The sequence below is a fragment of the Camelina sativa genome, chromosome 2 (assembly GCF_000633955.1).
Source record: "Camelina sativa cultivar DH55 chromosome 2, Cs, whole genome shotgun sequence".
Lineage (NCBI taxonomy): Eukaryota > Viridiplantae > Streptophyta > Magnoliopsida > Brassicales > Brassicaceae > Camelina > Camelina sativa.
Genome location: NC_025686.1, coordinates 5,593,249 through 5,594,609, shown reverse-complemented (window position 1 = coordinate 5,594,609; position 1,361 = coordinate 5,593,249).

Genomic DNA, 1,361 nt, shown 5'->3' with positions numbered 1-1,361 from the left:
CATCAGATCTAAAAATCTTTTCGTTCTTCAATGGATGACCATTGGAATTTTGCACAATTTTTCGCATCATGACTGAACCAGGATTTCCAAGTCTTTCATGCCATATCTTAAATGTACTAGTAAACTTAGAGTTTATTGTAACATAAGATGCAAAATTATTTATTTTTGTGCAATATAATCCAGAGGATAACATTAGTAATTCTTCTAATATATGTTTCTCCTCAGATGTTATGCAAAGATATTCAATGCCATTCTTATTCAGAGTCTCTAGATGATATCCATTTTTTCAGATATCTCTGAAACTAATCAAGTTTCTATGAGACTTAGGGCAATATAATGCATCAATTTCAAATTTTGTTCCCCTTGGCATTGAAAAACTGGCTTTTCCAGAGCCTATAATAATCTTTGCATTACCACATATAGTGCTCACGCTTCTAGCGGAGTCTTTTATTTTGAGAGAGGAGAAATATTTTTTCTCTTTAAGTATTGAGTGCGTTGTAGCACTGTCTGCTAGACACATATCTCCATTCTCAATCTCAAAGTTTGACATTTTCTAAGATAAGATATTTATAAAATAAACATTAATGAAATAACAAAAGTCTTACAAAAAAAAACTTATTATATATTACAGTAAAACTATTATCCAAAAAGACATTTTATAAACAAAAAGTACATATCAAACTATGACAAAGCATATCATGGCATATCGGCCTTATTCGCATGATTTTTCGTTTTCATTATCAACGAGAAAATCTGCTATATCAAGATGGGGTTCATCGTTTAGGCCATGGAAAGAAGGTTCAACTTTATCATAGATGAGGTTGGTCTCAACATCCCTTTCTTTTGCCTTTTGGAATGCTTGGTACAGATCGACCAAATGTTTTGGAATACGACAGGTCTGATACCAATGTCCTTTCATGCCACATCTGTAACAAGTACTTTCATCTTGTTTCTTTATAATGCGACCAACATTATTGATTTGAAGATGCTTGTTGGTTTTTCTTGCGTTGAAGTCATTAGGAGAGAAACCTCTTCCTCTTCCTCGTCCACAACCTTCTCCACGACCTCCTCCATGACCATGACCATGGCCTCGACCGCGTCCGCGTCCACGTCCTTGTCCTTGCCAATTATTATAGCTGGATGTAGCAACATTCACTTCTGAAAGTGGAGCTGATCCAGTTGGACGGGTTTGATGATTTATCATCACGAGCTCATTATTTTGTTCAGCAACATGCAAAACTTGCATTAATTCAGAATATCGAGTATACCCTCTTTCTCGATATTGTTGCTGCAGGAGTACATTTGAAGGATGGAAAGTTTGGAATGTTTTCTCGATCATATCATAATCGGAAACTTCTTCT